This window comes from Oryctolagus cuniculus, chromosome 19, assembly GCF_051225735.1.
Source record: "Oryctolagus cuniculus isolate XC-2025 breed Fujian yellow rabbit chromosome 19, ASM5122573v1, whole genome shotgun sequence".
Classification (NCBI taxonomy): domain Eukaryota; kingdom Metazoa; phylum Chordata; class Mammalia; order Lagomorpha; family Leporidae; genus Oryctolagus; species Oryctolagus cuniculus.
In genome coordinates, this window is record NC_142885.1 from 26,780,540 (window position 1) to 26,792,188 (window position 11,649).

At 38.6% G+C, this 11,649-nt stretch overlaps 1 pseudogene; it reads left to right on the top strand.

Moving 5' to 3' along the window:
* On the top strand, positions 1-3,085 carry LOC149120437 (protein-L-isoaspartate O-methyltransferase domain-containing protein 1 pseudogene; annotated as a pseudogene).
* Positions 3,086-11,649: the final 8,564 nt, after the last annotated feature.

The window sequence follows — 11,649 nt, forward strand, 5'->3', positions numbered from 1 at the left end:
ATGAGGTAAGATTATGGAGAATATAAGCCACATTGTCAGGATCATGTCAATGTTACATTCTCAGACTACTATATTAGTCCCAAATCATATAATTTGGGGAGCTTGTTACACAGAAAAATAAAATGATTTAGAAAAGCCTATGACTTCAATTATCTATTATGTTCAATCAAGTTTATTATTATTATTATGATTTTTGACAGGCAGAGTGGACAGTGAGAGAGAGAGACAGAGAGAAAGGTCTTCCTTTGCCATTGGTTCACCCTCCAATGGCCACTGTGGCTGGTACGCTGCGGCTGGCACACCGCGCTGATCCGATGGCAGGAGCCAGGTGCTTATCCTGGTCTCCCAAGGGGTGCAGGGCCCAAGTACCTGGGCCATCCTCCACTGCACTCCCTGGCCACAGCAGAGAGCTGGCCTGGAAGAGGGGCAACCGGGACAGAATCTGGCACCCCGACAGGGACTAGAACCCGGTGTGCTGGAGCCGCAAGGCGGAGGATTAGCCTAGTGATCCATGGCCCCAGGCAAGTTTATTCTTAACTGAATGGAAAGAGTATTATTTTATTTTATTTATTATTTAATTATAATTATTATAAATCATCCTCCTTATCTCTTACCCAGGTTGCCCCTTACAATACTTTAGTCTCCAACAAATGAAGCATTAAGTCCCTCTGGTATTGAGGAAAAGATTTCCCAGTGGCTGTCCCCTCTCAGTTTCAACATAATCCTAGCATTACTTCAGGAGTAAAACTTTGAGAAAGATCTACCAAGTCATATAGATATCTTGCAGACTATAATATCTTTTTAAAATCTAAAATGACACTTGTTCCTCTTATCTGTTCTATTAAAAGACACTATTGGTTATAATTAATCTAAACCAAAAACAGCAGTATTATTTTTACTTCAGTATCAGTTCACTTATGTGCTTTTTTTCTTTTTCTACAATAAAGAAAAGTATAGAGAAAGCAATTTTCTTTTTTTTAAAGTTTTTTATTTATTTATTTTTTGACAGGCAGAGTGGACAGTGAGAGAGAGAGACAGAGAGAAAGGTCTTCCTTTGCCATTGGTTCACCCTGCAATGGCCGCCGTGGCCGGTGCACTGCAGCCGGCGCACCGCGCTGATGCGATGGCAGGAGCCAGGTGCTTTTCCTGGTCTCCCATGGGGTGCAGGACCCAAGTACTTGGGCCAACCTCCACTGCACTCCCTGGCCACAGCAGAGAGCTGGCCTGGAAGAGGGGCAACCGGGACAGAATCCGGGCGCCTCGACTGGGACTAGAACCCGGTGTGCCGGCGCCGCAAGGCGGAGGATTAGCCTAGTGAGCCGCAGCGCCGGCCCGAGAAAGCAATTTTCAAGACATTTCTTACAATTTTCCCTTTAGATTAATAAACAGATGGCAGTGAGAGAGCAGGATAAATTAAGAAAAGATATTATAATTTAAATAAGTAGCTATGAAGGGGCATGCTAACACTTGCCTGTTAGTTACACATGTTCAATTCCTGCTAGTAATGCCTAGCTCATTTTTATCACTTATTTATCCACAAAATAATTGTTATCTTAGGGTAACTGCTGTAGCGCATCAGGTTAGGCTGACACTTAGAATGTACACGTCAATCCACCTTCCTGATATTTATTTGTGAGGAAGCAGATATTGGCTCAACTAGATGGGTTCCTGCCACAGATATAGGAAACCTGGGTGGAGTTTATGCCTCCTGGCTTTGACCTAGCCCAGCTGAAGCTACTGAGGGAATTTGGGGAGTAGAACTGAAAATAAGATTCATTCTCAATCTCATTCTCATTCTCATTCCCATTCATTTCTCTCTCTCTCTTTCTCTCTCCCCCCCATCTCTACCATTCTGCTCTTCCAAAAAATAAATGCATTTTTTAAAGATTTGTTTATTTGAAAGGCAGAGTTACAGAGAGGCAGAGGCAGAGAGAGAAAAGTCTTCCATCTGCTGGTTCACTCTGCAAATGTCTGCAAGGGCTGGAGCTGGGCTGATCCAAAGCCAGTAGCAAGGAGCTCCTTCCAGATCCCCTATGTGGCTGCAGAGGCCCATGGACTTGCATCATCTTCCACTCCTTTCCCAGGCCAGAGCAGAGAGCTGGGCTGTAAGTGGAGCATCCTGGACTCAAACTGGTGCCCACAGGGAATTTGGGCACTGCAGGCCACAGCTTTACCCACTATGCCACAGAGCCAGCCCCAATGAATACATTTTTAAAAGAATACATTTTTAAAAGGCAGCGGTGTTGTGGTGGTAGTGGCAGCCAGCTGCCAGGGTCTCAGGAGCCTGGCCCTGCACATTGCTGCTGTGGGCTGGACCAACAGCCATGCCACAGGTCTTTTGGAACAAATCATGGGATGCAGCTTCATTCAGATGTGGTAGAATATGCCAAGGAAAAATTTGAGCGCTTTATAAAAATAGTGATAGCTTTGATAAATTTGAGTTCTGTGAACCTTCATTGGTGGTTGGTAATTGCCTCCAGAGATCATCTGACAGACATCAGTATGATCAGATTTATTGTGATTCTAGAGTCCAGAAAAAACTACATGAACATTTTACTGAATGTGGGAGGCATACTAGTCATGCTTACAGAAAATCAGTTAACACAGATTATGCTAACTGGAGAAACCACTTGGGAAAGTAAAAATAACCTTGCTATTTCATTTGCTCCACTTGTGCACCAAAGTGAGAATGATTATGGCAAGCTTGCCATTGTTGGACTGCCTCCCTGACCTGTAAGAAAACTGCAGGACTTGTCCAGTATTTACATTTGCTGCAAACTTAGAACTTTCATAAATGATAAGATGCAGGCCAAAGGGATTTCCCAAAAGGAAAAGAAAGAGAGTGAAACAGAATTAATAGGCAAGTCATTGTAGGTAATAAGCTTATTCCTCAACCTCTAGACAGTGAGGAGGATGAGAAAATGGAAGATTAGATAAAAGAGAAAGACCACAGTGAAGCCATGAAGCCAGAAGAGCCTCCTCAGAATTCACTGAGACAGCAAACATGAAGCTGCCCCTCGTTGAGTCTTTAAAAATTTACTTGACATATTTTAGAAATAAATTACAGATTGATAAGAAAGAATGACTCCTGATAATTCCTGTAGTCTCAAACCTGTAGCATTTGCTAGAAGTTAAGAGAATTATTTCTTTCATAAGAGTGAATTATAGTGGGGCAAAAAGTATAACCTGTTTCTCTCAGTAGCAAAAATGAATCTCTTTTATAAAGTCTATTTTTTTAAATCTTGGAAAAATGCTATTTATCTCAGACTGATTTGAAAGTGGAATACAACCATAGTCAAGACTTGTGACCTATAAATCCTTTTTCTGACTCCTTATGGATTCATAATAGTGAAGCTTAGATGTAATTTTATGTAAGGTTTAAATCATTGTTAAGCATATAAATCTGGTTTGAACAGTAGTTATTTTATTTCCTCTACAAAAACTTTCTTATAAGGAAAACAAATGCTTTATAGACCTATTTGCCTTACTTTGTTGCAATCATTATTTCTGTGTTGCTGTAGATATATTCCAAGCAATATATGTGTGCACCAATAATGCAACATCACACTAGGACCACAAGGAGTCATAACTTTTATGTAATTTTTAGAACTTTCATATGAGTAACATACCTGTATAGACACAATTAAAATTAGGCAACCTGTGCAAACCCAGCAATGCATTCTACACAATCCAAACAACCTAAATAACTATTGCATCTCCAAGATGAGGCTTATGTCCTTTGACAGCTCCAGGAATCCAACTGAAAACATCAAAGTCAAAAGAATTAATTTACAGCTCTGAATCTAAAAACAAGTCTATCAAAGATATCAGAGGTTTAAAACATTTGGTCAAAAGAGGATCCCAGACCATTCTGAAAAATAACAATCATCTATCCAGACAAGGTGTTTCAGCCAGAGCTATATATAAACTAGATTTAATCAGTCACAAAGTGATCAATCAAATATTTCAGAATGAGTAGATACTCCAGAAAAATCTTAACTCTTTTAAGACTCAGGTATTTTAATTTTAGATTATTTGTTTTTATTGTCACACAATAGTTGTACATTTTATAGGGTACAATGTAACATTTTGATATATGCAAACATTGTATTGATCAAATTAGAATAATTAGCATCTATTGCTTCATATATTCAAGATTTCTTTGTAGTATGAACATTCAAATGTCTTTCTTCTAGCTATTTAGAAATATACAATATGTTATTGTTAACTATTTTTACCCTACTGTGCAAGAGAACACCAAGATTTTTTTTACAATAAGAAAAAATAACTTTAATTCAATAAATTACATCTGAGGTTTTTTTTTTTTACTTTTTTTGAGAAACTTAACTTACTTTAAAGAAGAACCCAAGAATAATACATCTGTTGCGAGTACTTAGATATAACTATAGCTTATGAGACATAAGAATAAATTCCACTTAATACACTTAAAAGAAGTAAATCTTTGAAAACAAGTTTTACTACTAACTCTCATAATACAACTCTCGGAGGACAGAAGTCCTCCATGGGAAGTTAGTGCACAGTGACACTTGTTAATTTAACGATTAACACTCTTACATATGATGTCAGTGATCACATGAGGCCCTTGACATGGACTGCCTAGGTTATGGGAGCCCTTTGAATCCACAAACTACTTCAGTATTAGACAAGGCTATAAGCAAAGTGGAAGTTCTCTCCTTCCATCAGAGAAAAGCACATCCTTCTTTGGAGGCCATGTCTTTCCATTGGGATCTCACCCACAGAAGTCCTTCATGTAGGACAGTTTTTGCCACAGTATCTTGGCTTTCCATCACTAAAATGCTCTCATGGGCTTTTCAGCCACACCAGAAAGCCATAAGGGCTTATTCTGAGAACAGAGTGCTACTTCAAGCAATTGTCATTCTATTAGTAAGACTTAGGTATTTTCAAGCAATCAGAGCTTAACAACAATAGCAGAAAATCCAAGACTCAATACACATGAAATCCTCATTTCCTAGCTCAGTTACTAAAACAGCAAAGAAAAAAACCCTTGAATAGGAGAATTAGCACACATACTCACCCTACTACTTGAAGCAGTTTAAATGTATTGAGAAAAGTAAAGGTCAAGAATCAAATCTCTAAACTTTTTTTGGGGGGATTTTTTTTCTTTTTTTTTAAACTTTTATTTAGTAAATATAAATTTTCAAAGTACAGTTTATGGATTACAATGGCTTTCCCCCCATAACTTCCCTGCCACCCGAAACCCTCCCATCTCCAGCTCCCTCTCCCATTCCATTCACATCAAGATTCATTTTCAATTATCTTTATATACGGAAGATTGATTTAGTATATATTAAGTAAAGATTTCATCAGTTTGCATCCAAACAGAACATAAAGTGTAAAATACTGTTTGAGTACTAGTTATAGCATTAATTCACATTGGACAACACATTAAGGACAGAGATCCCACATGAGGAGTAAGTACACAGTGACTCCTGTTGTTGACTTAACAATTTTTTTTTATTTTTTTTTATCTTTTATTTAATGAATATAAATTTCCAAAGTACAACTCATGGGTTACAATGGCTTCCCCCCCATACCGTCCCTCCCACCCACCACCCTCCCCTTTCCCACTCCCTCTCCCCTTCCATTCACATCAAGATTCATTTTCGATTATCTTAATATACAGAAGATCAGCTTAGTATACCTTAAGAAAGGATTTCAACAGTTTGCTCCCACACAGAAACATAAAGTGAAAAATAATAGATGATTTTTTTTAAATGATGAGGAAATCAGATCAGACCTATTGTCATGTTTAATCCCAGTGAGGGTCAAGTTGGGAATTGATAATTTCTTTTTTTTTTTTTACAGAAGATCAGTTTAGTGTACATTAAGTAAAGATTTCAATCGTTTGCACCCCCATAGAAACACAAAGTGAAATATACTGTTTGAGTACTCGTTATAGCATTAAGCCTCAATGTACAGCACATTAAGGACAGAGATCCTACATGAGGAGTAAGTGCACAGTGACTCCTGTTGTTGACTTTACAAATTGACACTCCTGTTTATGGCATCAGTAATCTCCCTATGCACCAGTCATGAGTTTCCAAGGCTATGGAAACCCCTTGAGTTCTCCAACTCTTATCTTGTTTAGACAAGGTCATAGTCAAAGTGGAGGTTCTCTCCTCCCTTCAGAGAAAGGCACCTCCCTCTTTGAAGACCTGTTCTTTCCACTGGGATCTCACTCACAGAGATCTTTTTGCCAGAGTGTCTTGGCTTTCCATGCCTGAAATACTCTCATGGGCTTTTCAGCCAGATCCGAATGCCTTTAGGGCTGATTCTGAGGCCAGAGTGCTATTTAGGACATCCACCATTCTATGAGTCTGCTGAGTATCTCACTTCCCATGTTGGATCACTCTCCCCTTTATTTATTCTATCGGTTAGTGTTAGCAGGTACTAGACTTGTTTATGTGCTCCCTTTGACTCTTAGTCCTTTCATTATGATCAATTGTGAACTGAAATTGATCACTTGGAATAGTGAGATGGCATTGGCACATGCCACCTTGATGGGATTGAACTGGAATCCCCTGGTATGTTTCCAACTCTACCAATTGGGGCAAGTCAGCCCGAGCATGCCCCAAATTATACATCTCTTCCCTCTCTTATTCCCACTCTTATGTTTAACAGGGATCACATTTCAGTTAATTTTTGACACTTAAGAATAACCGTGTTATAAGTACAGAATTAAACCAGTCATATTAAGTAGAACAGACAAAAAATACTAAGAGGGATAATGTATTAAGTTGTCCATTAACAGTCAGGGCTATGCTGATCAAGTCACCATTTCCCATAGTGTCCATTTCACTTCAGGAGGTTTCCTTTTTGGTGTTCAGTCAGTTGTCACTGATCAGGGAGAACATATGGTATTTGTCCCTTTGGGACTGGCTTACTTCACTCAGCATGATGTGTTCCAGATTCCTCCATTTTGTTGCAAATGACTGGATTTCGTTGTTTCTTACTGCGGTATAGTATTCTAAAGAATACATATCCCATAATTTCTTTATCCAGTCTACCGTTGATGGGCATTTAGGTTGGTTCCAGGTCTTGGCTATTGTGAATTGTGCTGCAATAAACATTAGGGTGCAGACCGCTTTTTTGTTTGTTAATTTAAACTCCTTTGGGTAAATTCCAAGGAGTGGGATGGCTGGGTCGAACGCTAGGGTTATCTTCAGGTTTCTGAGGAATCTCCAGACTGACTTCCATAGTGGCTTAAATAGTTTGCATTCCCACCAACAGTGGGTTAGTGTCCCTTTTTCCCCACATCCTCGCCAGCATCTGTTGTTGGTAGATTTCTGTATGTGAGCCATTCTAACCGGGGTGAGGTGAAACCTCATTGTGCTTTTGATTTGCATTCCCCTGATTGCTAGTGATCTTGAACATTTTTTCATGTGCCTGTTGGCCATTTGGATTTCCTCTTTTGAAAAATGTCTATTGAGGTCCTTGGCCCATCTCTTAATTGGGTTGTTGGTTTTGTTTTTGTGGAGTTTCTTGATCTCTTTGTAGATTCTGGTTATTAACCCTTTATCTGTTGCATAGTTTGCAAATATTTTTTCCCATTCTGTCGGTTGTCTCTTCACTCTCCTGACTGTTTCTTTTGCAGTACAGAAACTTCTCAATTTGATGCAATCCCAATAGTTGATTTTGGCTTTGACTGCCTGTGCCTCCTGGGTCTTTTCCAGAAATTCTTTGCCTGTGCCAATATCTTGAAGGGTTTCTCCAATGTTCTCTAATAACTTAATGGTGTCAGGACGTAGATTTAGGTCTTTAATCCACGTTGAGTGGATTTTTGTGCAAGGTGTAAGGTAGGGGTCTTGCTTCATGCTTCTGCACGTGGAAATCCAGTTTTCCCAGCACCATTTATTGAATAGACTGTCCTTGCTCCAGGAATTAGTTTTAGATCCTTGATCCAATATAAGTTGGCTGTAGATGTTTGGGTTGATTTCTGGTGTTTCAATTCTGTTCCATTGGTCTATCCATCTGTTTCTGTACCAGTACCATGCTGTTTTGATTACAACTGCCCTGTAGTATGTCCTGAAATCTGGTATTTTGATGCCTCCGGCTTTGTTTTTGTTGTACAAGATTGCTTTAGCTATTCGAGGTCTCTTGTGCCTCCATATGAATTTCAGCATCATTTTTTCTAGATCTGAGAAGAATGTCTTTGGTATCTTGATTGGGATTGCATTGAATCTATAAATTGCTTTTGGGAGAATGGACATTTTGATGATGTTGATTCTTCCAATCCATGAGCATGGAAGATTTTTCCATTTCTTGCTATCCTCTTCTATTTCTTTCTTTAAGATTTTGTAATTTTCGTCGTAGAGATCTTTAACGTCCTTGGTTAGGTTTATTCCAAGGTATTTGATTGTTTTTGTAGCGATTGTGAATGGGATTGATCTTAGCAGTTCTTTCTCAGTGATGGCATTGCTTGTGTATACAAAGGCTGTTGATTTTTGTGCATTGATTTTATATCCTGCTACTTTGCCAAACTCCTATATGAGTTCCAATAGTCTCTTAGTAGAGTTCTTTGGATCCTCTAAGTACAGAATCATATCGTCTGCAAAGAGGGATAGTTTGACTTCTTCCTTCTTGATTTGTATTCCTTTGATTTCTTTTTCTTGTCTGACGGCTCTGGCTAAAACTTCCAGAACTATGTTAAATAGCAGTTGTGAGAGTGGGCATCCCTGTCTGGTACCAGATCTCAGTGGAAATGCTTCCAACTTTTCCCCATTCAATAGGATGCTGGCTGTGGGTTTTTTATAAATTGCTTTGATTATATTGAGGAATGTTCCTTCTATACCCAATTTGCTTAGAGTTTTCATCATGAAAGGGTGTTGAATTTTATCAAATGCTTTCTCTGCATCAATTGAGATAATCATATGGTTTTTCTACTGCAGTCTGTTAATGTGGTGAATCACATTGATTGATTTGCGAATGTTGAACCATCCCTGCATACCAGGGATGAATCCCACTTGGTCTTGGTGGATGATTTTCCTGATGTGTTGTTGTACTCTATTGGCCAGAATTTTATTGAGGATTTTTGCGTCTATGTTCATCAGGGATATTGGTCTATAATTTTCTTTCAGTGCTGCATCTTTCTCTGGCTTAGGGATTAAGGTGATGCTGGCTTCATAGAAAGAATTTGGGAGGATTCCCTCTTCTTCGATTGTTCTGAATAGTTTGAGAAGAATTGGAGTTAGTTCTTCTTTAAATGTCTGGTAGAATTCAGCAGTGAATCCATCTGGTCCTGGGCTTTTCTTTGTTGGGAGGGCCTTTATTACTGTTTCAATTTCTGTTTCACTTATGGGTCTATTTAGGTTTTCCATGTCTTCATGGTTCAATTTAGGTAGATTGCATGTGTCCAGGAATCTATCCATTTCTGATAGGTTTTCCTGTTTGCTGGCATACAGGTCCTTGTAGTAATTTCTGATGATTCTTTTTATTTCTGTGGTGTCTGTTGTTACGTTTCCTTTTTCATCTCTGATTTTATTGATTTGGGTCTTTTCTTTTTTTAGTTAGTTGGGCCAATGGGGTGTCAATTTTGTTTATTTTTTCAAAAAACCAGCTTCTCGCTTGGCTGATTTTTTGTAATTTTTTTTTGGATTCAATCCTGTTAATTTCTTCTCTGGTTTTAATTATTTCTCTTCTCCTACTAGATTTGGGTTTGGTTTGCTGCAGTTTTTCTAGGTCCTTGAGGTGCGCTGAAAGCTCATTTATTTGGTGCCTTTCCAATTTCTTGATATAGGCACTTATTGCTATAAATTTGCCTCTCAATACTGCTTTTGCTGTATCCCATAAGTTTTGATATGTTGTGTTGTTGTCTTCATTTACTTCCAGAAAGTTTCTGATTTCTCTTTTGATTTCTTGAATGACCCAGTGTTCATTCAGGAGCATGTTTTTCAGTCTCCATGTGTTTGCATACTTTCTGGGGTTTCCTGAGTTGCTAATTTCCAGCTTCATTCCGCTGTGGTCTGAGAAGCTGCATGGTATAATTCTAATTATTTTGAATTTGCTGAGACTTGCTTTATGGCCTAGTATGTGATCAATCCTAGAGAAGTTTCCATGCACTGCTGAGAAGAATGTGAAGTCTGTAGATGTAGGGTTGAATATTCTGTAGATATCTGTTAGATCCATTTGGGCAATAGTGTCAATTAAATCTGCTGTTTTCTTGTTGATCTTCTGTCCGGATGATCTGTCTATTTCTGAGAGTGGAGTATTGAAGTCCCCCAGTACTATTGTATTGGAATCTAAATCTCCCTTTAAGTCCCTTAACATATCTTTTAAATAGACCGGTGCCCTGTAATTAGGTGCATATTCATTTATAATAGTTACATCTTCCTGAACTTCCTGTTGAATTGAACCCTTAATCATTATATAGTGTCCCTCTTTGTCTCTCTTAACAGTTTTTGTATTAAAGTTTATTTTGTCTGATATTAATATGGCTACACCTGCTTTTTTTTGGTTTCTGTTGGCATGGAATATCTTTTTCCAACCTTTCACTTTCAGTCTGCGTGCCTCTTTGTTAGAGAGATGTGTTTCTTGTAGGCAACAAATAGTTGGGTGTTGTTCCTTAAGCCAGTCAGCCAGCCTGTGTCTTTTAACTGGACAGTTCAGGCCATTCACGTTCAATGTGACTATTGATACGTAGTGACTTTGCCCTGCCATTTTCCCGGAGATATTTTCTAGTATATGCTTTGAGCTTCCCATGCTCTTTTACTGGTAGGTGTTCTTCCTTTCCCTTCTTTCATATTGATGGCCGTGTTTCTGTGTTTCTGAGTGTAGCACATCTTTAAGCATCTTTTACAGGGCCGCACGAGTGGCCACAAAGTCTTTCAATTTCTGTTTGCTATGAAAGGTCTTTATTTCACCTTCATTCACAAATGAGAGCTTGGCAGGATATAATATTCTGGGCTGGCAATTTTTCTCTCTTAGCACCTGTGCTATGTCTCGCCATTCCCTCCTAGCCTGTAGTGTTTCTGATGAGAAGTCTGCTGTGAGTCTGATTGGAGATCCTCTGAGAGTAATCTGACGTTTCTCTCTTGCACATTTTAGGATCTTTTCTTTATGTTTCACTGTGGTAAGTTTCATTACCACGTGTCGTGGTGAGGATCTCTTTTGGTCATGTTTATTGGGGGTTCTATGAACTTCCTGTACTAGGATGTCTCTGTCCTTCTCCAAACCTGGAAAGTTCTCTGCTAGTATCTCACTAGAAAGGCCTTCTAATCCTTTCTCTCTCTCCATGCCTTCAGGAACTCCTAGAACTCGAATGTTGTTTTTTTTAATAGTATCCTGTAGATTCCCAACAATATTTTTTAGATTTCTAATTTCCTCTTCTTTTCTTTGGTTTCACTGTATGTTTTCCTGTGCTCTATCTTCTAAGTCCGATATTCTCTCTTCTGCTTCACCCATTCTGTTTGTAAGGCTCTCTAATGTGTTTGTCATTTGATATATTGAGCTCTTCATTTCATTTTGATTTCTCTTCACTATCACACTTTCCTGTTCTACTAGTTTCTGAGTTTCATTTTGATTCTTCCTTAAAATTTCATTTTTACGTCAGAGATTTTCAATCCTGTCCAATAAGGATTTCTGTAGTTCAAGGATTTGCTTTTGAAAACT